General features: G+C 42.7%; 1 long non-coding RNA gene across 1 annotated transcript in view; it reads right to left on the bottom strand.

Annotated features, from left to right (window-relative positions):
• Positions 1-21,607, bottom strand: part of LOC307182855 — a 45,533-nt gene extending 23,926 nt beyond the window's left edge. Inside the window, exon 1 of the long non-coding RNA XR_013827279.1 lies at positions 21,501-21,607. This is a non-coding gene — a long non-coding RNA (uncharacterized lncRNA). The remainder of the gene's footprint in view (positions 1-21,500) is intronic.
• Positions 21,608-26,003: the final 4,396 nt, after the last annotated feature.

Genomic DNA, 26,003 nt, shown 5'->3' with positions numbered 1-26,003 from the left:
CTCAAAAATTTAACTGTATTGTACCTGGTATTGATACCAACCACTAAAGCCGGCCACTGTCTCTCTCAGGTTTTCCTTGATTTCATAAAAAACCACAACGAGCTTGCCACCCTTTCCTCATCACTGCTGAGTTCGGGAATTTCAAGTGTACAATCACAGCAATCGTCCCAATTTTGCACAGATTTCCACAGCAGTACAGACGGTTAAAAGGAAGAAAAGGAGCATTGTTTGCTGTCCAATTATGGGGAGCATGCAGGAACAGGATTGGAAGTCCTGATGTCAAAAACTCCTGTGTTGATCACACCCTACGCTTCCGGACGTGCTTTAACAGTGTTTAAAGGCCAGAGGCCTGGATAAAGAGAAAACAACCCTTAGTCATTTTCCTAGGACTGTGATCCCCTGAAATAGCATTTGCTTTCACCCAAAGACAAAAGGGAAAATACGAGTAGAGAATCTGTGTTTGTGGAGAATTTGGCTCCTCCAAATCTTGATTTCATGGCACTTAAAAGTATGTCGGTGATATGAGCCCAGCGCGCGCACACACAATTTTACCTCTTTAACTCAAAGCCCAGGGATTTTTCTCTTCTAGGTCTGGTGCTAGAATAGCTGACACTAGTGATATTTATTCCAAGGCACCATTCATTCATTCCTTCCTTCATTCACTGACAAGGTCAGTTCAAAACATGTGGGTCCCCTGAACAGGCTAAGAGTTCAGCACCCCTTCCATCAATATGCTTTTATTATTTGTTCAGCATCTGCTTAATGGAGGTGGGGAAAGCTGATTTGATATCAATAAAAAATGAAAATGTCTTTGTTTATAACCCACATGTCAACTATCCTTCTCATCCTCTTCTGAGTGTTTTCAAAGCACAATTCCACTCGCAGAAGAGCATTGGTGAGCGATGTAATTTACTGACATGCCGACATGGTGATGTAGAAAGGCATTTACATTGCACAGCAGACAGTGCTGTGCTTGAAAATTCCCAATACCACATGTGTAGGACAAGGATATATGTTCCAGGTAGACAAAACAAAAATGTGTTTAAAATAAACCTGCTCCTTTATCCTCACCTTTTTATTATTACTCTTGCCCTCACTCATCTTCTTGTCTCCAGAGTCTGACATGTCAGTGGAATTAGTGCATCCCTGGTTAATCCAGGCAGTATGACCAGGAAGCAGAACAAAGGCAGCAAACTCTTCTGGTGCTTGTAGTGAGCAAAGACTGGCCATCCCAGAGTGGCCACTGAACTCGTATTCCCCTCGCCTCTCCCAAACATCTCCTCCACCCCACACCCACCTACACAGTCATGCTCACACAGTCTGAGAAAACCCACCTCCCACCAGAAAAGCCGGACTCTGACACACTCTGTTAGTGTAACTCAAAGGGCCTGCTGCCCATCTCGTACTTGCCTGGACCTCCCCCATCGGGGTTCAAGGGCCCAGGGCCCACTCTGAAATTGCTTCTGTAAACTAGATGTATGATCCTCTCTGAAGGGTCACCCTTATCTGGGATCTCTCCAGTAGAAGGCCTCCTGGGAAAGAAGATCGTAAAATCTGGAAACAGACAATGGGGAGCTAGAACCGACCAGGACTCTGGGCACCAGGGAGAAAAGGCCCCAAATGCCTGCAGGAGTGGGACGGAGAGGAGAGGGGCGTATAAGAAGCTAAGGGGAAAGGCTCCTGCTAACAGACCCATGGCAGGTACACAGCAGGAGCTGTTAGAGTTGGCTACTCCTCCCTCCTCCTTTCCATTCCAGCACTCTCCTGAAGGCCCTCCTGGCACGTGCAGAAGTGCGTACTGATAGCTTCCTGCTCCCATTTACTTCTTGCACAGTCTCCTCTCCTATCCATAGAGAAGGCTACTCTTTGAATAGTTTTGACTGGGAACCAATAGTGATGACTAAAACAAATCATTAACTGAGCCTCAGAAGGAAGGAATATCTTCAGAAAGAGACCTGCAAAATCCTCCCCTCATGTCATTTATATTGAATGGGTGTTACCCCCGGACTTTAAATTATTTTAATATGCCTTTCAAGTCGCTTTCCTCTCTGCATAAGCTCCCTGCTGAACCATTCCTGTCTGTGCTGTTGCCACCATTGCTGGTGCCCCTAAACAGTACACACTCTCCCCACCCTCACATTCTAGGTGAAGAAACAGGGAATACAGTAAGACAGCAGCAACAACAAACTCAAAGAGGGTCAAGGGTGCAAATGTCCAAAGAGTGTTGCAGAAAGAAAGTGCTAGAGGAATCAAGAGGGCAGAGAGAGTTTTGACCAGAGGCAAGCAGAACAGGAGTAGCACTAGAAGGAGAGGTTAGTGGCAAGGCTTTTGCGGCAAAAGGCAGTTCTACTCAGGCAAAAGTGAATTCCTCAGTCCAAACTAGTGCATTCATTCCAAACGGAAGGGCTCAAGACAGTGGTGCACTGGTACATGTTGGACAGCTAGCACTGATTTGTAGACTTTGCCAGTTTCCACGGTGTCAGTACTCCCTCCAAGGCCCATTTCACGCTACCAGCTTATGACCAAACACAGAGCTGGAAGACACACACAAAACTGACTCTCCCCAGGCACCTGCAAGTTAGCTCAAGCCCACCACTGGGACAAAACCTCTGATACCCATTGCTTAAATTTAGCCAGATTTCACTAGCTCCCAAAGAGTGCTTTTCAAGATGGCGATGGGCTGACACAAAGCACAAAGCAGCTACATCAATACTGGATGTGCTCCCTTCATACACAGCACAGGGAACTTGGCCTATTTTTAGCACTGCATTTCCCTGCATACTGTCTGCAATTCTCTGGCCCACCTCTAGTCTTAGTACTCCCTTCCATAAAAGAAAGGACATCTTATCAGCCTCTGCTCAGCCTTTTGGGCTCAAGAGAATGTGTACCAGCCCCATCTACACTGTTTACCACCATGGCTGGTCAACCTGATAGCACCTCCCCAACTTCTGTTTGGATCTGCTTGGAAGCACAGGTGGTCACATACTCTGACTCTATCCATTCGTAGTGCTAAAATGGTGACCTTAAGCCTCTAACCTGATAACCTGTACTAATATAACTCTTAGAAGTAAAAATACCTCAAGACTCTAAACTCAAAACTGCTTTTGTGCTGCAAAGAGAAACTGGAAACAACAGAAAGCAAGAGTTAGGGCTTCTGAGCAGACCTCTTATAGAAATCTCAACTTTCCCTGGGGGCCCTTCCAGCATTACTCCACTTCCATTTTATAGCCACTCAACAAAACGGACTCCGCTGTAAGGGTCAGGCCAAAGCAACACTTTAAGACCTACTGCCAGTGCAAGTAGGGTGGTAGGAAGCGATTGGCTGAGGGTAAAAGGGAGACTGTCAGAGGCAGGTGACGCAGTGTCTACTCTACGAGTCTATACAAAGGATTTTCTTCTATCCTGCAAGTGTCTCAAAGGCAGAGCAGTTTCAAGCGTAAGGAACGAAAAAACATTTTCCAAGTCCTCCCTCACCCTCTCTTCCAGCTGGAGATAAACACAGCCTTTCTCAGAGAACAAGATAAGCCAGAAATAAGTGAAGAGACAAAAAGATGTCCTGAAAAAAATGAATGTAAATATATATGTGAGAGGTTTTTTTTCTTTTACATCCAAATACTGCCAATTATTTTTGAAGAAGTTGGTTATGGTTCAATTGGAAGGAACTATTCTAGGTAGCTGTTCTGAAACATAGTCAATAAGTCCATTTATCATTTCTTGGAGTGATCTGAGCTTCAAAACCATTCACTCTTTCTCTTGGCCTCTGCCCTTTGCTTTCCAAGTGAATTGCGCTAAATTCATTATGAGAGATTTTATTGTCTCATATTCCCCCTTGCTAAATACCTGGCTGGTTTCATTGTTTTCATGAACCTAAAAACCTAATTGACAGAGGGCCGTGCATTCCCTTCAAATTGCACATTCGTCCGCCAGAGGAGTCTCTGAGTGTACACCAGCTAGCTTTCCAGAGTCCCTGGGTATTGATCCTGATATTGCACAATTTTCCAATAAAGACCTGAGTCACACAGACACAAATTAGCAGAAGTACTGAAAATCTTCCTGAAGATTCACTGGGTAAGAGGTGCAGGTGGCTTCTTGGACTCAAAAAGCCTACAGGCAATTGCGTGCCATGTTGGGAAGGGGAAGAGATTTCCACTGGGAGAGCTTATCATTCCTTAAATGTTTATGTTTGTTTTCTCAGTTATAAAATTACCACCAAATATGTCTATTGTCTGAAAGGACTGATTTTTTTTCTTTTACTACAGCCTTCAAGATAGCACATACATGACTTTTTAGAACATACTTTGATAAGTCAGGGGACTCTATTTTGTTGCAGGAGAGATGTGCGGTCTCACCAATTTCTTTAACATTTGTCTTCTTCCTACCTGCACAGAAACACCACCCTGCACGTTCTCAACACTATCCCAGGAAGCACAGCTTATGACAAGAGAGAACCTAATATAGGACACACCTTGCACCTGACATTTATAACCCTTTTCCTTCCTGCAGCAAAATCTTAAAATTTCAGAGTCAGATGAATTTATCTGAAGTGACCTTTACAATTTAATTAGCTTCACTTTTGCTATCAGCAAAATGGGGAGAAACATATCTGCTGCTACTACACAATGAAGAAAGAATGGATAGCTTGACTTTCCTGGGGAAAGTGGCATTCTATAGAGCACAGGGTAAGTGCTGGTGGAGATTGGAGACAATCTTCCCAAGTAACTTATGATCCAGGAGCCCAAGACAGGCCAAAGTCTGTAACAGAAGCCCAGAGACAACTCCATTCACTTATACTCCAGGATAAGACCTTCACCTTCCTTTCTTAATTTCCCAACGTGCTTAGCACACTTTTATGTCCAATAAATGTGGCAAAATAACGAAATGAAAGATGACTAGTCAGGCCAATTAGTGTCTTATCTTTGGTTAACAGCTATACAATATTTATTCCTTCAAAAACTGAAATGGAGGAGATCGGTTCAAGATGGCGGAGAAGAAGGATGTGCTCTCACTCCCTCTTGCAAGAGCACCAGAATCACAACTAACTGCTGAAGAGTCATCGACAGGAAGACAGTGGAATTCACCAAAAAAGATACCCCACATCAAAGACAAAGGAGAAGCCACAGTGAGATGGTAGGAGGGGCACAATCACAATACAATCAAATCCCATAACCACTGAGTGGGCGACTCACAAACTGGAGAACACTTCTACCACAGAAGGCCACCCACTGGAGTGAAGGTTCTGAGCCCCACGTCAGGCTTCACAACCTGGGGGTCTGGCAACGGGAGAAGGAATTCCTAGAGAATCAGACTTTGAAGTCTAGCAGGATTTGATTGCAGGAATTCGACAGGACTGAGGGAAACAGAGACTTGATTCTTGGAGGGAATACACAAAGTAGTGTGTACATCGGGACCCAGGGGAAGGAGCAGTGACCCCATAGGAGACTGAGCCAGACCTACCTGCTAGTGTTGGAGGGTCTCCTGCAGAGGCAGGCGGTGGCTGTGGCTCACTATGAGGACAAGGACACTGGAAGCAGAAGTTCTGGGAAGTACTCCATGGCATGAGCCCTCCCAGAGTCTGCCATTAGCCCCATCAAAGAGCCTGGGTAGGTTCCAGTGTTGGGTTGCCTCAGGCCAAACAACCAACAGGGAGGGAACCCAGCGCCCCCCAACAGCAAACAAGGGGATTAAAGTTTTACTGAGCTCTGCCCACCAGAGCAACACCCAACTCTACCCACCACCAGTCCCTCCCATCAGGAAACTTGCACAACCCTCTTAGCCTCATCCACCAGAGGACAGACAGCAGAAGCAAGAAGAACTACAATCCTGTAGCCTGTGCAACAAAAACCACATTCACAGAAAGATAGACAAGATGAAAAGGCAGAGGACTACGTACCAGATGAGGAACAAGATAAAACCCCAGAAAAACAACTAAATGAAGTGGAGATAGGTAACCTTCCAGAAAAAGAATTCAGAATAATGATAGTGAAGATGATCCAGGACCTCAGAAAAAGAATGGAGGCAAAGATCGAGAAGAGGCAAGAAATGTTTAATGAAGACCTAGAAGAATTAAAGAACAAACAAACAGAGATGAACAATACAATAACTGAAATGAAAAATACACTAGAAGGAATCAATAGCAGAATAACTGAGGCAGAAGAACGGATAAGTGACCTGGAAGACAGAATAGTGGAATTCACTGTTGCGGAACAGAATAAAGAAAAAAGAATGAAAAGAAATGAAGACAGCCAAGGAGACCTCTGGGACAACATTAAACGCACCAACATTCGCATTATAGGGGTCCCAGAAGGAGAAGAGAGAGAGAAAGGACCAGAGAAAATATTTGAAGAGATTATAGTCGAAAACTTCCCTAACATGGGAAAGGAAACAGCCACCAAAGTCCAGGAAGTGCAGAGAGTCCCATACAGGATAAACCCAAGAAGAAACATGCTGAGACACATAGTAATCAAATTGGCAAAAATTAAAGACAAAGAAAAATTATTGAAAGCAGCAAGGGAAAAAGGACAAATAACATACAAGGGAACTCCCATAAGGTTAACAGCTGATTTCTCAGCAGAAACTCTACAAGCCAGAAGGTAGTGGCATGACATATTTAAAGTGATGAAAGGGAAGAACCTACAACCAAGATTACTCTACCCAGCAAGGATCTCATTCAGATTCGATGGAGAAATCAAAAGCTTTACAGACAAGCAAAAGCTAAGAAAATTCAGCACCACCAAACCAGTTCTACCACAAATGCTAAAGGAACTTCTCTAACAAGAGAAGAAAAGGACCTATAAAAAGAAACCAAAACAATTAAGGACATAGTAAAAGGAACATACATATGAATAATTACCTTAAATGTGAATGGATTAAATGCTCCAACCAAAAGACATAGGGTCACTGAATGGATACAAAAACAAGATCTGTATATATGCTGTCTACAAGAGACCCACTTCTGACCTAGGGTCACAAACAGACTGAAAGTGAGGGGATGGAGAAAGATATTCCATGCAAATGGAAATCAAAAGAAAGCTGGAGTAGCAATTCTCATATCAGACAAAATAGACTTTAAAATAAAGAATGTTACAAGAGACAAGGAAGGACACTACATAATGATCAAGGGATCAATCCAAGAAGAAGATATAACAATTTTAAATATATATGCACCCAACACAGGAGCACCTCAATACATAAGGCAACTGCTAACAGCTATAAAAGAGGAAATCGACAGTAACACAATAATAGTGGGGGACTTTAACACCTCACTTACACCAATGGACAGATCATCTAAACAGCAAATTAATAAGGAAACACAGCTTTAAATGACACAATAGACCAGAGAGATTTAACTGATATTTATAGGACATTCCATCCAAAAACAGCAGATTACACTGTCTTCTCAAGTGCGCACAGAACATTCTCCAGGAGAGATCACAACTTGGGTCACAAATCAAGCCTCATTAAATTTAAGAAAACTGAAATCATATCAAGCATCTTTTCTGACCACATTGCTATGAGGTTAGAAATCAATTACAGGGAAAAAAAAGTAAAAAACACATAACATGGAGGTTAAACAATACGTTACTAAATAACCAAGAGATCACTGAAGAAATCAAAGAGGAAATCAAACAATACCTAGAGACAAATGACAATGAAACAACAACGACCCGAAACCTGTGGGATGCAGCAAAAGCAGTTCTAAGAGGGAAGTTTATAGCAATACAATCCTACCTCAAGAAACAAGAAAAATCTCAAATAAACAATATAACCTTACACCTAAAGGAACTTGAGAAAGAAGAACAAACAAAATCCAAAGTTAGCAAAAGGAAAGAAATCAATAAGATCAGAGCAGAAACTAATGAAATAGAAACAAAGGAAACAATAGCAAAGATCAATAAAACTAAAAGCTGGTTCTTCAAGAAGACAAACAAAATTGATAAACCATTAGCCAGACTCATCAAGTAAAAGAGGGAGAGGACTCAAATCAATAAAATTAGAAATGAAAAGGAGACGTTACAACAGACACTGGAGAAATACAAACCATCCTAAGAGACTACTACAAGCAACTCTATGAATAATAAAATGGACAACCTGGAAGAAATGGACAAATTCTTAAAAAGGTGTAACCTTCCAAGACTGAATCAGGAAGAAATAGAAAATATGATCAGCCCAATCACAGGTAATGAAGTTGAAACTGTGATTAAAAATCTTCCAACAAACAAAAGTCCAGGACCAGATGGCTTCACAGGTGAATTCTACCAAACATTTAGAGAAGAGCTAACACCTATATTTCTCAAACTCTTCCAAAAATTTGCAGAGGAAGGAACACTCCCAAACTCATTCTATGAGGTCACCATCACCCTGATACCAAAACCAAAGATACTACAAGAAAAGAAAATTACAGACCAATATCACTGATGAATATAGATGCAAAAATCCTCAACAAAATACTAGCAAACAGAACCCAACAACACATTAAAAGGAACATATACACCATGATCAAGTGAGATTTATCCCAGGGATGCAAGGATTCTTCAATATACACAAATCAATCAATGTGATATACCATATTAACAAACTGAAGAATAAAAACCATATGATCATCTCAATAGATGCAGAAAAAGCTTTTGACAAAGTTCACCACCCATTTATGATAAAAACTCTCCAGAAAGTGGGCATAGAGGGAACCTACCTCAACATAATAAAGGTCATATATGACAAACCCACAGCAAGCATCATTCTCAATGGTGAAAAACTGAAAGCATTTCCTCCAAGATCAAGAACAAGACAAAGATGTCCACTCTTGCCACTATTATTCAACATAGTTTTGGAAGTTCTAGCCTCGGTAATCAGAGAAGAAAAAGCAATAAAAGGAATCCAAATTAGAAAAGAAGTAAATCTGTCACTGTGTGCAGATGACATGATACTATACATAGAGAATCCTAAAGATGCCACCAGAAAACTACTAGAGCTAATAATAAAAAAAACAACTACTAGAGCTATTTTGGTAAAGTTGCAGGATACAAAATTAATGCACAGAAATCCCTTGCATTCCTATATACTAATGATGGAAAATCTGAAAGAGAAATTAAGGAAGCACTCCCATTTACCACTGCAACAAAAAGAATAAAATATCTAGGAATAAACCTATCTAGGGAGACAAAAACCTGTATGCAGAAAACTGTTGAAAGAAGTTAAAGATGATACAAACAGATGGAGAGATATACCATGTTCTTGGATTGTAAGAATTAATATTGTGAAAATGACGATACTACCCAAAGCAATCTACAGATTCAATGCAATCCCTATCAAATTACCAATGGCATTTTTTACAGAACAAGAACAAAAAATCTTAAAATTTGTATGGAGACAAAAAAGACCCCAAATAGCCAAAGCAGTCTTCAGGGGAAAAAAAAGTAGCTGGAGGAATCAGACTCCCTAACTTCAGATGATACTACAAAGCTACAGTAATCAAGACAATATGGTACTGGCACAAAAACAGAAATATAGATCAATGGAACAGGATAGAAAGCCCAGAGATAAACCCACGCACCTATGGTCAACTAATCTATGACAAAGGAGGCAAGGTTATACAATGGAGAAAAGACAGTCTCTTCACTAAGTCATGCTGGGAAAACTGGACAGCCTCATGTTAAAGAATGAAATTGGAACACTCCTTAACACCATACACAAAAATAAACTCATAATGGATTAGAGACCTAAATGTAAGAGCAGACACTATAAAACTCTTAGAGGAAAACATAGGAAGAACACTCTTTGACATAAATCACAGCAAGACTTTTTTGGATCCACCTCCTAGAGTAATGGAAATAAAAACAAAAATAAACAAATGGGCCCTAATAAAACTTCAAAGCATTTGCACAGCAAAGGAAACCATAAACAAGACGAAAAGACAACCCTCAGAATGGGAGAAAATATTTGCAAATGAATCAACAGACAAAGGATTAATCTCCAAAATATATAAACAGGTCATGCAGCTCAATATTAAAAAAACAAACAACCCAATCCAAAAATGGGCAGAAGACCTAAATAGACATTTCTCCAAAGAAGACATACAGACAGCCAAGAAGCACATGAAAAGCTGCTCAACATCACTAATTATTAGAGAAATGCAAATCAAAACTACAATGAGGTATCATCTCACACCAGTCATAACGGCCATCATCAGAAAATCTACAAACAACAAATGCTGGAGAGGGTGTGGAGAAACAGTAACCCTCTTGCACTGCTGGTGGGAATGTAAATCTATACAGCAATTATGGAGAACAGTATGGAGGTTCCTTAAAAAACTAAAAATAGGGCTTCCCTGGGGGTGCAGTGGTTGAGAGTCCGCCTGCTGATGCAGGGGACATGGGTTTGTGCCCCAGTCCGGGTAGATCCCACATGCCGCGGAGCAGCTGGGCCTGTGAGCCATGGCCGCTGAGCCTGCGCATCCAGAGCCTGTGCTCCGCAATGGGAGAGGCCACAGCAGTGAGGGCCCTGCGTACCGCAAAAAAAACCCTAAAAATAGAATTACCATATGACCCAGCAATCCCACTATTGGGCATATACCCAGAGATAACCATAATTCGAAAAGACACATGCACCCCAATGTTCACTGCAGCACTATTTACAATAGCCAGGTCATAGAAGCAACCTAAATGCCCATCAACAGACAAATGGATAAAAAAGATATGGTATATATATACAATGGAATATTACTCAGCCATAAAAAGGAATGAAACTGGGTCATCTGTAGAGATGTGGATGCATCTAGAGACTGTCATACAGAGTGAAGTAAGTCAGAAAGAGAAAAACAAATATCGTATATTAACGCATATATGTGGAAACTAGAAAAATGGTACAGATGAACCAGTGTGCAAGACAGAAATTGAGACACAGATGTACAGAACAAACATATGGACACTAAGGGGGAAAGTGGCGGTGGGGGGTGTGGGGTGGGATGAATTGGGAGATTGGGATTGACATGTATACACTGATGTGTATAAAATGGATGACTAATAAGAACCTGCTGCATAAAAAACTAAATAAAATAAAATGCAAAACAATAAATAAATTAAATAAATCTGAGCCCACAGAGACAAATAAACAAAACAAAAAAAAACTGAAATGGAAAGACTGATAACTCTTTTTTTCTAAAGTTTTTGGCAGCACCACACTGCATGTGGGATCTTAGTTCCCCAACCAGGGATCAAACCCACGCCCCCTGCAGTAGAAGTGTGGAGACTTAACCACTGGACCGCCAGGGAAGCCCCAAGACTGGGGCTTGCTCTGAATTATAAAACGTCCAAATATCCAAATGAAAAGTGTCTTTTTGTTACTATTAGTGTCACTTTGTTATCATATCTCAATTTTATCCTATTTCGCAAATTCCTAGGATACAAAGTAAAATAATAGAGTCTTACAGACATCTCCTGAAAAAACCAAGAGATTATCTCATCCCATCTTTCACTTTTTGGAATTCCTTTGGTATTCTTCTGTTTGACACCAGTCAAAACATCATCAGGGGCTTCCCTGGTGGCGCAGTGGTTGAGAATCTGCCTGCCAGTGCAGGGGACGCAGGTTCGAGCCCTGGTCTGGGAAGATCCCATGTGCCACAGAGTAACTAGGCCTGTGAGCCACAACTACTGAGCCTGCGCGTCTGGAGCCTGTGCTCTGCAACAAGAGAGGCCCGCGTACCGCAATGAAGAGTGGTCCCCGCTCACCACAACTAGAGAAAGCCCTCACACAGAAAGGAAGACCGAACACAGCCAAAAATAAATAAATAAATAAATAAATAATTTTTTTAAAAAAGTCTTTAAAAAAATAAAAACATCATCAGTATGTTTTAATGTGACTTGTTAATTTGCAGAGAGGAAGGTATGAATTCTAGGCTGAATTCAATGGTCAGAGAATGTCTCAGCTGGATAAAGAGCAATTGGAGTGATTTTTAGTGTGTGCTATAGCATATCTCTACCTGATTTCTCTGAAATGTTACCTGGGCAGTTAACTGTTGAAAGTGAGCTTCTAGTGTAAATTATATCGTTCTTCTTGTAAAGTTTTCTTTTTACCAACTTAATGGACTGCCATATTCAGAGGAAAACCATCACAGCTGATTAGCTTATTTTACAAGTGAGTCCTTAGTAAGTATCTCCCAGGGACAACCAAGACAGTAGTGGCAAGGATAAGCTTTTAACGGAAGCTGAAAGCCTTTGAGCATCACGGTGTCGGACTTCCTATACTGCTACTTTCCTGCTGAGAATTACTCTTTGACCACCGTCATAATGCTTAAAGTATAAAATGTCCCCGATCCTTGAACGGCGATCGTCAAAAAGAACACAAATAACAAAATGTGGCGAAGATGTGGAGAAAAGGGAACCCCTGTGCACTGTTAGTGGGAATGTAAATTGGTGCAGCCACTGTGGAAAATAGTATGGAGGTGTCTCAAAAAACTAAAAATAGAACTACCATATAGTCCAGCAATTCCACTCCCAGGTATCTATCAAAAAACCCCACAGAAACACTAATTCGAAAAGATACATGCACCCCAATGTTTACAGCAGCATTATACACAATCACCGAGATATGGAAACAACCTAAGCGTCCATCAACAGATGAGTGGATAAAGAAGACGTGGTGTATGTATACAATGGAAACTACTCAGCCAGAAAAAAATCATGAAATTTTATCATTTGCAGCAACATGGATGGACTTGGAGGGCATTATGCTAAGTGAAATAAGTCAGACAAAGAAAGACAAATACTGTATGATATCACTTATATGTGGAATCTAAAAAATACAAAAACTATTGAAAAATAACAAAAAAGCAGCAGACTCACAGATATAGAGAACAGACTAGTGGTTACCAGTAGGAAGAGAGAAGTGGGGAGGAGCCATATAGGGGTGGGGAGACAGAGGACAGTGAACATCATAAGCTATTGCATGGTGCTACCACCAAGCCACCAATGGTTGGTTTACTTTCAGCACCATTAGCTTCTTCGTTTGTACAACATTAATTTGAATAGTTTATTGCATTATAATCTTATTTTTTAAGAAGAAAAAAACAAAGTGCAGGTGCCAGTGATGCAAAGAACATATTTTATAAACATAGTCTAATTGAGTTCAAGATAGAAATCATTAATAGTGCCAAGTAACTCATTTAACATTGACCTAAAGTAGACTCCCGAGCACTTGAGAAAACACTATTTCTAATCCCCTGCATTCTACACAGAGGAACAGCCAATCAAGTTCAGGCTAATCAAATTCTCCACCTCAACAACATTCACAGTCTTTCCGAAGCCTGTGGGCCCCTCCAGAAGGACCCCAACCCCAGAAATTGGAGGTAAGGCAAAGGGACTCTAAGAAGGACAGACTGTGTAAACAGCCAAACAACTCCGAGACTTTCTTCGAGCCAAAATTTTCTGGGTTGTCCTCTTTCAAAACCCAAATTAACTGCAGGAATCGTCACACCTTCCCTCTGCAGACATAGGCTTTTTGAACTCTTTGGAAGCAGAGCACCTGATAAATTAATCATAGCGCAATAAATTAAATTTGGATCACTGCATCTATCTCCTAGTACGAAAGAACTTCCTGGTCTTATTCTTTCAAGGTTTATATTTCAAGGCAAAACTTCATCATAATTTAGAAAGTTTCCTTTTCTATTGAGTCAATTTTCTGTCTTTGAAATATTGTACAAATAACTCACATATACTGCGTTGGGTGGGTGAATCATCTATCTTTTGATGAAAAGCATAAGTTCTCTTTAGAAGGAATCATTTATTTCTTAACATCCCCAAGGCGAAAACCTCCCAAGATAAAGCTAGGACTCTTACCCTCTCTGGCTTGACACCATATTTATAAAATAAATTCTCTAAATCAAATTCTTCAACATATAACTTTGGAGGTATGTGCTCTTTAACCTCCTAAAAAGAATGCCATTCAAAAATGTTCGCTTGGGCTTCCCTGGTGGCGCAGTGGTTGAGAGTCTGCCTGCCGATGCAGGGGACACGGGTTCGTGCCCCAGTCTGGGAAGATCCCACATGCCGCGGAGCGGCTGGGCCCGTGAGCCATGGCCACTGAGCCTGCGCGTTTGGAGCCTGTGCTCCGCAACGGGAGAGGCCACAGCAGTGAGAGGCCCGCGTACCGCAAAAAAAAAAAAAGTTCGCTTGTTCATTCAATCCTTCATTCACTAGACATTCATTGAGCACACAGGGTTTGCAGGGCACTGTGCCAGGTGTTAGCACTAAGGGTGAAGATGGATAAAATTATAGATGACTAAGAAAGGATCCCTGTGCATTTGGAGCTCAAAAGGTTACAATGCATGAGCTAGGCACAAAATACAAGGACCAATTAGGAGGAACCAATACGCTTCCTAAATCTGGTTGCACACCAAGATCACTTGAGAAACCAATTAAAAATATTCTTGGCACCCATCTACTGAACCCAGATCTACTGAATCAGAGGGGCCTGGAAGAACCTGAGAATTCGTGTTTTAAAAACAGCCCAGTTAATTCTGAGATTTCAGCCAGATTTGGGAATCACTAGCCTTAAAAAATATTCTAGTGGCTAGAAAATCCCACACAGCCCCTGCTACTACCATCAAAAGCATTGTGCTCCATGGCCATGTTCAAGATCAGGGTCACTGCGAGCCTCATTTACAAAGCCAGAAAGCTAGACTACAAAGAAATGGCCTCACTTGCCCAAAGAGAATCTCCAGGGAGAGATGCATATTTGACTAGGAAGACAAAGCTTTCTAGATGTCATGATGTTATTAGGAATTCAAATACCCATTTCAGCAGTATGCAAGATTCACACAGAATCACAGCTCCTCAGAGCTGGGCAGAACCTCAGAGATCGGAGTTCACAAACTCAAATGGTGACAGAGCTCAGGCGGTGACATAAATGGCTGAAGTAAGCTGGAGGGGACAGAGGTTAAAGGGGGCACCTGCTACGCCACTCTAGCTGGAACTTGCCATGAAGAGTATGGGCCCAAATGTGCCAGGTCCTCCAAATTTTCAAGAGAAGCCAGAAATCTGGATTTGAAAAACTAGCCATGCAAATAAAACAGACTTTTCAGTCAGATTTGACACGTGGGCCACCAGTTTGTAATTCCTGGTCTAGTCCAAAGTCTTCATTTGACGTATGAGAAAATAGACTTGTCCTATTTCTCGTATCATTTCAGTTTGGCCTGCCACAGTGAGGGGGGAGAGTTGTTGTTGAATTTACTTTTGCTTTTTTTTTTTTCCTGGGTTTGAATTTTTCAATGTTATCTATTGGCTCCAGATGTTCAAAGGCAAGTTTGCTAACAGCCTCATGCAGCTTATTACCCCTATTACCATGGTTGGCCAGCCTCAGCTCCAAGCCCCCTCCTGGAGTTGCCTTCAGCTGCCTCACTCAAGGGTGTGTTCCCTCCCTATGCATCCGGCATCCAGTGACTACAGGATGGTCATGTATAAAGTCCTGGCCTCCGGGACCAACTCAGGACAACTCTGCAGGGCCATGCCAGCTTCAGAGCTCCGTATGGAATTGGCTCAAGGCTTCCTGTGGCTGCATCACAGCTCAGCTCCTCTCTGTGCCCAGTCCTGCCTCCCCTACAGGTGTGGATCCCAGAGTGGTTCCCAGTATACTTCCAGCACCGTAGCTCTGCCTTTGAGTCTGCTTCCCAAGAACCTGGTCTGCAACACCAAGCACATCAGGGCCGCAGTGAAAATAACCTCATCTGTCAAAGTCCAGACTTGCGAACTCAAATCAGAGAACAATTTTTTGCTTTGTGAAAATGTCTTCTGTTGTTTATCTTTTGTTATGGTTTTATTAGTGTTTGAAAATCATACCATAGCAGATGCCTCCCACTTCATGCCCCCCACCTCTGATCTTAGCTCAGCTGTGGTGGGCAGTTCTGGAAGCTCAGATCCCCCTGGTGCTCACAGGGCCCCACCTCAAGTGTGGGCCACGCCTCTTTCTGCCTTCAGGCTTGGGGCCTTTTCTGATCCGCAGAGGTTCATTGGGCCCTTGAAAGTAGAGTCCGGAAAGGTGGGGAAGTTCCTGTCAACAAGGACTACGAAGCAGGAGATTACTGCTCCCATCTCCCGGCCTTCAAGGAAGTCCCCACCGCGAGAACCTCCCCGCAGCCCTTAAACACCCCAACGTGGGCTTTCCCCCTCCCCCTCTCCATCTCCTTGCTCCCTCACCCCTCTGCCTGGGATCATGTTCCATATCAACTACACCAAGTCCTTCTTCATGAGTGGGACCCAGACTAAGACCAATGCATCCTCAGTTTCTAAAACTTAACAATACAGAAGAGTACAAGAAGAAAGTGAAAGTCCATTTTTGAAACATCCCACCAGCCTTATTTCTATGCATTAATGCCTACTTCTAGTGGGTTTAGAAACTTTTAACAAACCTGATCAACCTAGATACTCTGTTCAGTAACTCTGCAGGTCACTTCAAACACTGGTCTTATCAAGTACATTGACTTCAGTAAATTGACTTCTACAATTGTTTCATTCATTCACCTATTCATTTAACAAATGTTCATTTCAGGTCTTATCTGTGCAAGGCACAGTGCTAAATACTGCAGATGTTACAAAGACATGTCCCATGCCCTTAGGATGCTTATACATACTTTTTCTATTCAATTTTTCAGGACCATATTGATTGAACAAATTAAGGCATGCTTGTTTTCAAAAACCACATTAGGATTCCTTGAACTCTAGTGCCATAAGCTTTAATTAAACAGAGTTTTCACCCAGATGGTATGTACAAGATGAATGGATTCCTGGGTTCAAATCTTGACTCTGCTACTAAGCAGAAGTGTGACTTGAAGCTCATTTTTCTTGTTTGTAAAATGGGGGATAAAAATAATAACTCATAGGCAGTTGTGAAAATAAAATGAGAGAATCAATATAAATAACTTGGCATCGTGCTTGACGCAAAGTACTCAATGCATATTCCCTATAATAACAATTATTATTTTCCTCTAACATTAACCTCAGGTCCATATGCGTGTAGCATGGACCCAGGCACCACGGGAATTGAGCAGAACCGACTGGAAATGAAAATACAGACACTGTCCAATGCTGTTCCACTCGGCACAATTTCGCCAGTTTGGGAACCTAAGGCACCAGGAAAGTACAGTGCCCACCTGGTCAGCCCGCATAACCACAGAGAGGGCGGGCTCACCTGTCGAGGTGATGCCAGTGCACAGATGCAGGTGGGGATTTGGCCACAACTGGAGTTTGCTCCAGTCCCTCAGAGTCCTGCACATAGTGTTTACCAGTCCTGCAGGGTAAACACAAACCAGAAGAATGCAAAAGAGATGTAAACACCAGATTTGCTCAGCTGTCTGGGCAAATACCTTGCTGACATGGAGATTCACATTGCGTCTCAGGCCCCCAAGAAGTATCAGGTCAGGCAGTCGCTGCCTAAGACGTGCGGTCCCCTCAGTAGGAGGGGCACGTTCTCACGGAGCTGCTGTCTTCTATCGTGTGTAGTCCTCCCAGCACCCACCACAGTCTCTTCCTCCGAGATGCTCAGTAAATATTTGGTTGACTAATGGATCAAGTGCTTGTAGAGCTCCTTGAATATTGTCCTTGCGTGGAGAATGTCTCAGGCAGTACATCACTTTTGAAAACCTGACTTTCCAAAGACTTCCAGCTTTTGCTTTGTAAATTGCTTTTAAAAAGAGAGAGAGACAGAGACAGTGACAGAGCAGATGAAATCTCATCATTCTCCTGATGCAATCGTGTGTGTCGGGTGGGAGTAGAACAAGGGTGGACATACGTACAGAACATTTGCCACTCTATGCACAAAAGATTGCAAAACCAAAGGAAAGAAAAACATACATTGGAAAACGTATCTGAGGTGGTGACAAGAACAGGTGACAAATGAGATTGTTGAGGACAGCAAGTCGCTGCCTGAAGACAGAGTTTGTTTAAATTGTTTTTTTGTAAGACAACCCAAAAAACTGTATCCGAGTTAAATTAGAAATGCTGGAAACATCAGATCCAAATTCTACGAGGTAACAATCGGCTTCAGCAGATCCACATTCAGCAGCTCATTCACTGTCCAGTTCACCACAGTCTCTACCACCCTCCCTTTTCCACCTGCCGTAAAGTTACGTGTAAGTTGCCATGTATCACCATACTTCTACTGCTGTTTTTCTTACAGATAAAATTAGGAGGAAAATTACACATTTTTGCATGCTTCTATCAAAATGGGAAAAATGAAAGATAGGCTGAAAGGACCAGATATTTCATTAAAATGTTTTTGCATTTTTACATACAGCCCACTTTACTCATTTGTGGTACATTCTGGACCTTATAAGCATTGTAATTTGCACCCTGTATACATTTCTTAATGTTACTTTAACAAGTTACTACAAATTTAGCGGCTTTAAAACAACACAAATTTATTATCTTATAGTTCTGTAGGTCAGAAATCCAAATGGGTTTTATTGGGTGAAACGCAAGGGGTCAGCAGGGCTTGCATTGCTTCTGGAGGCTCTAGGGAAGAACCCATTTCCTGGCCTTTTCCAGCTCTAGAGGCCACCCACATCCCTCGGCTCATGGCCCCAGCCAGCAATAGCATCACTCCAACCTCTGCTTCAGTCATCACATGTCCCTGACTTCCACTTACCTGCCTCCCTCCTTCCCTTCTAAGAATCTTGAGATATATCAGGCCTGTCCAGATAATCCAGGACACTCTCCCATCTCAAGATACTTAAGTTGATCACATCTACAAAGTCCCTTTGGCCATGTAAGGTAATTCCCAGATTCCAACAATTAGGATGTGGACATCTTTGAGAGGCCACTATTCTACCTACCACACACTCTGTTTATATAGAGGCCAGGAATTAATATGTCACTGCTTTGAAAGGAATTTCTAAAGAGAAAAAAGGGCAAAAGGGAGAACCAGATATTTCAAAACTTTTGAAAATAATCCAGTTAAAATTCAACTTGTTCAAAAAAAAAAATGAAAATAAACTCAAATAAATTCAACTTGCTCAAATGTTTGAACACAAAATGAGGGCAATAAGGAAACAGAATGGTGAGGTGCTATTGTGTCAGCACTGAATTCCCTTTCCAAGTCTGGAGAATTGCCACTTTGTGAGTTTTGGGTGGGAATGAGGACAGCTTCCCATCATAGGGTACAGATGTGCTGGATGCTGGCTTCCCAACCTCCCCTTGCTTCTGGAGCTTGGGAACTGGATACACGATCAGAAAGAGCCACATGGGCTTCGAATAGAGAGCTGGTGGTGCAGGAAGCAAGGGACAGGCAGCTTTCTCTCTTTGGCCAGGGTAAAGGCATCATCTCACCAAAACCATTGGTTCAGAGGGGAACTAGAGCATCCCGCCTCTTTACTTTGAGCCTCGTGTTCCATCCTCACAATCATTCTGTGAACTACCCAATATTTTAATAAACTTTTTCCTGCTCAATTCCATCGCAGCCAGCTTCTGTTGCTTACAATTAAGAGCGATGGCCAATGCAGAGAGTATCGGCTACAAGCAGCGTACAAGTTAAGAGCTCTGGAGTCAACCAGCTCTGAGTTGAGTCCTAGATCTGCCTAGATCTGCCACTTTCTAGCAGTATAACCTTGGCAAGGTTACTTAACCTTGGCCAGGTTACTTAACCTCATGAAATTTCAATGTAATAGTAATAGCACTGACCCTAACTCATCAGCACGTGGGCGTGAAACAGGATAACACACAGGAAGGACTTAGCCCAGTGCTTAGTAATGGTGATAGCTCAGTAGATAGCAGCAATTATGATTAATTTTTAAAACTTTGAGTTAAAAATGTCAGCAGGGAATGACATTTTTCATCTCCTGAAGTTGGCTGAAGCACCAGGCAGACGTCAAGAGAGGCTGGAAACATCGGCCTGGAGTTGACGGTCAGGAACGCAATCTCATGCAAATAGCTAGAGTGTGGATGAGAATATCAAGGCTATGAGGGAGGTTAGGGGTGGAAGGGGGGGGCGAGGAGAAGAGGGTCAGAGGGTAGATTTGGGGGTGGAGGGGGTACATCTGCCTTTAGAAGAGTAAGAGAAAAAGCAAGCAGAACAGAAAACAGGAAATTAAGGAAGGTAAGGGGAGATTTCCTTAAAATAAGAATGTATTACTTTTTAAATTTAAAATAATGACGTGAAGATTTAAGTGAGGAAGAACAGTTTCAAGCACATGAGGCAACTCAGCAGTAGGTAGGTGATTACGGATGAGGTCACTGGTAAATTCTGAGAGGAGCTGGGCAGTGAGAGTGGACACAAGATTACACGGGATCGAGGAACAGGTGAGTGGTGAGAGAGTGAAGCAGCGAGCATGTTCCCCATATTAGTTAGGATGGGCCAAACCATGCCGCCATCCCAGACTAAACCCCCGCAACCCAGGGGTCAACACAATAAAGGCTTGATGTCTCAGTTACATAAAGCCCAGTGCAAGCCACACCTCCGTCTTGTAGCTGTGCCCTCCCTCGACACAAGGCAGAGGAAATAGAGGATGATGGAAGGGAGACCTTAGCTCTTCCTTTCCTCCAGTTTTATTAAGTTATAGTTGACAGATAAAATTGTATGTGAAATGATTACCACAATCAGGTTAATTAATACATCTATCGTCTTAAGTAATTACCTTTTGTGCAACTATAGATATAGATATAGACCATATCTTTATCCATTCGTCTGTTGATGAACACTTAATTTGTTTCCATGTCTTGGTTATTGTGAGTAATGCTGCAATGAACATGGGAGGGCAGGAATCTCTTTGAGATACTGATTTCGTTTCCTTCAGATATATACCCAGCAGTGGGATTGCTGGATCATATGGTAGTTCTATTTTTCATTTCTTAAAGAGTTTCCATAGTGTTTTCCAGAGTAACTACACCAACTTATATTCCTACCATCAGATCCTGGCTCTTTATTACCTCAGTGTGGAAGCCACCTGTGTCACTTGTGCTCACAGGGCATTGGCCTCAACCTAACGAGACAAGACATAGGACATATAGTGAGCACTGACTGTCTGCCACAGTGCCTTGTTCAAGAGGAAGAGAAGAAGAGCAGGAAAGGTAGCAGAGAGGAGCGCCTGTGCTCATACGGAATTCAGAGCCTGGAGCAAGCTTGAGGGGGAAGAGGACAAAAGCAAGAAGGATTTCAGTTATCAAGGCCCAGAGGAAGCTTGAGCCTACCCCTAACATAGTAGTTGGTCCTCACAGCCTTACATCTTCTGCCCCTTGAAAAGCCTGCTTCCTGTGCCCACCTCCAAGCCTTGGATAGCACATAAATCAACACCCGAAAACTGTTAATCCAGAAGAGGCTATTTGAATGGATTCAAGACCTTCCTGCAAAGTAAGACAACCATGCCTCACGCTTGCACTTCGCAGAAGGCTTTAAACTGCATGATTTCAGTTGATTTTTATTATAACATTGTGAGACAGGTGTGGCCTATAGAACTAGCATTCTCACCAAAATCCTTACCTTACAGATAAGGGAACTAAATGCCGAGAAAGAAAATGACCTACCCGAGGCCATCTGCTAAGGCTTAAACCTGGGTCTCCAGGCTCCTGGTCAGTCTCTCTCTTCCACGAGACTCCATCTGCTGCTTTTTGTACATGTGGCTGATCCTCCCTGCAGACAGAGCGGACAATGAGCTTGTCATGTCTTTTGAATAGTTTGTTAAATTTATTTTATTTAAAACACTTGGCAGAAACACTAAAGAAATTGTTTCAGCAACTTCCACTCCAACTGTGGACTCTAACAGTCCCAGTTCTGTCTGGGAGCAAATTTAAATTGGCCTAAGAAAGGAACGGCACCACAACCCAGCTCCCTCTGCCATGCACCTTGCTGCAGGGACACCCTGCTAGGGACCCAGGGTCAAACTGGTGGGGCACAATGTGCTGCTGGTGTGTGCTGTGCCTGAGCCAGTCCTTCCTCTGCACCTCCACAGTGTTTGCTTTTCATCAGGAGTCTCAAAAACACTGTGTGATACTCAATGAAGCAAGCACCATTCACTGGGTGCTAATAGCTTCCTGGGGTTTTTTTGTTTTTCTTTTTTTACATCTTTATTGGAGTATAATTGCTTTACAATAGTGTGTTAGTTTCTGCTTTGTAACAAAGTGAATCAGTTATACATATACATATGTTCCAATATCTCTTCCCTCTTACGTCTCCCTTCGTCCCACCCTCCCTATCCCACCCCTCTAGGTGGTCACAAAGCACCGAGCTGTTCTCCCTGTGCTATGCGGCTGCTTCCCACTAGCTATCTACCTTACGTTTGGTAGTGTATATATATCCATGCTACTGACTCACTTTGTCACAGCTTACCCTTCTGCCTTCCCATATCCTCAAGTCCATTCTCTAGTAGGTCTGTGTCTTTATTCCTGTCTTACCCCTAGGTTCTTCAAGACATTTTTTTCTTTTTCTTAAATTCCATATATATGTGTTAGCATACGGTATTTGTCTTTGTCTTTCTGACTTACTTCACTCTGTATGACAGACTCTAGGTCCATCCACCTCACTACAAATAACTCAATTTCATTTCTTTTTATGGCTGAGTAATATTCCATTGTATATATGTGCCACATCTTCTTTATCCATTCATCCGATGATGGACACTTAGGTTGTTTCCATCTCCTGGCTATTGTAAATAGAGCTGCAATGAACATTTTGGTACATGACTCTTTGAATTATGGTTTTCTCAGGGTATATGTCCAGTAGTGGGATTCCTGGGTCATATGGTAGTTCTAGTTAGAGTTTTTAAGGAACCTCCATACTGTTCTCCATAGTGGTTGTACCAATTCACATTCCCACCAACAGTGCAAGAGGGTTCCCTTTTCTCCACACCCTCTCCAGCATTTATTGTTTCTAGATTTTTTGATGATGGCCATTCTGACTGGTGTGAGGTGATCCTCATTGTGGTTTTGATTTGCATTTCTCTAATGATTAATGATGTTGAGCATTCTTTCATGTGTTTGTTGGCAGTCTGTATATCTTCTTTGGAGAAATGTCTATTTAGGTCTTCTGCACAACTTTGAATTGGGTTGTCTGTTTTTTTGTTATTGAGCTGCATGAGCTGCTTGTAAATTTTGGAGATTAATCCTTTGTCAGTTGCTTCATTTGCAAATATTTTCTCCCATTCTGAGGGTTGCCTTTTGGTCTTGTTTATGGTTTCCTTTGCTGTGCAAAAGCTTTGAAGTTTCATTAGGTCCCATTTGTTTATTTTTGTTTTTATTTCCATTTCTCTAGGAGGTGGGTCAAAAAGGATCTTGCTGTGATTTATGTCATAGAGTGTTCTGCCTATGTTTTCCTCTAAGAGTTTGATAGGTTCTGGCCTTACATTTAGGTCTTTAATCCATTTTGAGCTTATTTTTGTGTATGGTGTTAGGGAGTGATCTAATCTCATACTTTTACATGTACCTGTCCAGTTTTCCCAGCAGCACTTATTGAAGAGGCTGTCCTTTCTGCACTGTACATTCCTGCCTCCTTTATCAAAGATAAGGTGACCATATGTGCATGGGTTTCTCTCTGGGCTTTCTATCCTGTTCCATTGATCTATATTTCTGTTTTTGTGCCAGTACCATACTGTCTTGATTACTGTAGCTTTGTAGTATAGTCTGAAGTCAGGGAGCCTGATTCCTCCAGCTCCGTTTTTCATTCTCAAGATTGCTTTGGCTATTCGGGATCTTTTGTGTTTCCATACAAATTGTGAAATTTTTTGTTCTAGTTCTATGAAAAATGCCAGTGGTAGTTTGATAGGGATTGCATTGAATCTGTAGAGTCATTTTCACAATGTTGATTCTTCCAATCCAAGAACATGGTATATCTCTCCATCTATTTGTATCATCATTGGGGTTTTGAATAGTCTGTCCTACTGAACCCCCATAGAAAACCTGCAAAGTAGGTATTATTCTCAGTTTCTGGAGACCAGAAAATTATTGAAGGCAAATTATCTATGGTTCTACAGTTGCAAATAGCATGGCTGGGATTCAAAGAATGCTAAGCCCGTCTCTCTCCAAGGTCTGAGCACTTTCTACTGGTCCACTAAGCCTCCTGGCTGAGAGACATGATGGGGACAAATGAAAGGAGATCAACAATAATCTTCTTAGAGCATTGCACAGTGACCTTTCTAGTAGAGGATATTTTCTCAAGGAAAGAAAATAGGAAGGGAGAAAGAGAGAGAGGAGAGAGAGACTATAGATACTGTTTGGAACGCTCTATACGTAGTTTAGATATCTGAAGATATGTCGTCCTCTGTTTTAACAGCCACTGGTTAATGCCCAGGCTGAGCAGAGGACGGGGCCCTGGGAAACAGCAGCCAAGAAGTGAGAGGAAAACTGGGAGTGAGAGGCCATGGGCAGAGAGGAGAGCCCACACCTTTCCATGTCAACATCACCAGCCTAGTTAACAGACTGCTTTCAGGTTTTTCTTTTCCTGTAATGATTGAAACAGTTTAAAGATTAGCATTTGGAGCTAAAGGGAGGACACTAAGGGTTTTGCTGAAAACAAAAATAATACACGCTTTTTCCTCTTCCTCCTAAAGCTAGTCCCAGGCTGCAAGCACAGAGACGCTTGCTCACTGGGGCTCAGGTGGCTCCTTTCACCCGCTGTTTGCAGGAAGGAAGTGACAGCCCCACATCAGAGCTCACTTCCAGCTCTACCTCACAGTCACTTGCAGACTCAGCCCTGATGCCCGGAACTGCCTCTGAGCCCACATTTGCACATCAGGGTGTGTGTACGTGAGTCCTTTCTCGTGCTGCGATTAAAACTCGAAACAGCTACTATTTTCAGCCTGAGCAGCTGCCCAGTCTTCACAGACAGGTTGGGGGAAGCAGCTCTATATGCCTAAGCTGCCCAGTGTGAAACATGAAGAAAGCATCTGAGGAGGTCAAAACCTTCAAGCTTTCTGGAAATATGAGTTTCAGACATTCATTTCAGCGATATCCCTACACAAATAGACACCTTTCCTTATTGTCAAAGCCCCCTGGAAGGAGCCACAATGGCAGGTCATGTCTTGCACGGGTTTCCTGAAGTACCAGCATGATGGAGGGGCAGGGGTTAGGGTGTTCCCATCGCAGGCTCCCAAAGTATACAGGATGCTAAGGGATATATCAGCACGCAGGATAGGGTGGGCACGAGCCCAGGGCCCCCCCTAGGCAACAACCACGGCTCCCAGAGCAGGACTGGAGAGAGGGGACAGCTCTGATTTTAAGACATGGCTCAAATATTAAAGGACCAGGCCTTATTTTCCCTTTGCCCTAAAATGGCCACAAAGGAAAGAGTGAAGGTCAACAAGTTCAAAGAGGCTCCTCAGAAACAAGCATGAGCTCAACTACAAGGCACAGGCCAGTGGGTCCCCTGGTCGGCCTATGAATAGGGTCAATCGCCTCAAATGCTTCGCCTGGCCTGATCCAGTCCACACCTGGGGTGGATGGAAGGTTGTGTGCGTCCCATCAAAGGGTGTGAAGTACAGCACTTTAGGGAAGGGATGGTCTAAGCCAAGCCATGATGTACCTGCAGAAGCAACTCAAGTTCCACCCCAAAACCAAAGATGAGTTCATGCCACTCCCAGGGGTGTTCTCCTCCCAGCAGACACCTGGGAGTCAGTTTGACAAAACAGAAACACAGTCTGGCTGTGCATAAAAGGGAAGGCAAGCCATGGGTATGGATAGGAGGCAGGAGAGGGGAAGGAGGGTTCACTTGGGACTCCCACGGAAGAGAAAGCTGGCCTCTTTGTGTCTTGGTCACACCCTCCATGCTGCCCCCAGCACATTCCGTTGTCTCAGCCTGGCCCCTGCAGTTGGCCAGTGTCCTTTCTTGGGCTACAGGCCTTGGTCTGGCTCAACTGAGGGAAATCACGAGAGGTTCAGAAACTCACAGAAGCAACCTGACAGCGCTGGCTCAGAGCCCGGGTTTGCCTGACTTCTAACCCAGTGGTCTCTCCCACCAGAACAGGGATGACTCACCTTGTCTCTTCAGCCACAAAGAGCAGTCTTAACAAAACTATCACCAGGGGCTTCCCTGGTGAC

The sequence above is a fragment of the Stenella coeruleoalba genome, assembly GCF_951394435.1.
Source record: "Stenella coeruleoalba genome assembly, chromosome: 2".
NCBI lineage: Eukaryota > Metazoa > Chordata > Mammalia > Artiodactyla > Delphinidae > Stenella > Stenella coeruleoalba.
This window is presented reverse-complemented; position numbering and strand designations above follow the sequence as displayed.